Genomic DNA, 825 nt, shown 5'->3' with positions numbered 1-825 from the left:
ATTTTTATTTTGGACAGTTTTTATTGTTATATTCAGTTATGTTTGTAAATAATTCATTTTCGATTTGCAATCTATTAAAAAATAAAAAAGAGGGGGAAAAAGAAAAATAAATAAAGTACAAAAAAATAAAAAATAAACAAACTGAACTTCCTCAAAACTAAAAACAAAAGGCATATTTTTAATGTAAGAGAAAGCTACAGAGTGGGAGAACATACTTACAAATCATGTGTCTAGTAAGGGATTAGTATTCAGAATACATAAAGAACTCATCAAGCTCAATAATGACAAATCAAACAACCCAATTTTTTTCCATAATTTTATTGAGAAACAAATAGCAATAAGACAGTTTCAAACCAAATTGGTAGGACAGTTTCCATAGTTAACACATTGCATACATTCTTCCTAGTGGTTAATTGAAGTACAAGATGCAGACTGGATATCCTATTTACAAACACCATTAGAACAAATCCCTTTATTCATTAACAGAATGTAACTATATATCTATCCCAACCACTTTGAATACACAAATACAAAATGGACATTCATCTGTATCCCCTTTTTTGGTTAAGTTCCATCGTTTGAATATTATAGGTGTGTAAACTCAGCAAAATATTCTAAAAGAGTTCAATAGTCCATAATAGTATTGGGTCTTCCTCTTGACTGGCAATGTCAGAAATTGTTGACCTGAGTCCCCTACAGCTCAACATAACACCATAGCTTTACTCCTTATACTTCATTTTTATACTTTTCTGCTGGATAATTAAGACCAAGGTAAAGCAGGACCTATGCAACAAGAGTTGTAGCTTTTGGGTCTGATAAGGTCAG

Source organism: Octodon degus, unplaced genomic scaffold, assembly GCF_000260255.1.
Source record: "Octodon degus isolate 3935 unplaced genomic scaffold, OctDeg1.0 scaffold00052, whole genome shotgun sequence".
Classification (NCBI taxonomy): Eukaryota; Metazoa; Chordata; class Mammalia; order Rodentia; family Octodontidae; genus Octodon; species Octodon degus.
This window is presented reverse-complemented; position numbering follows the sequence as displayed.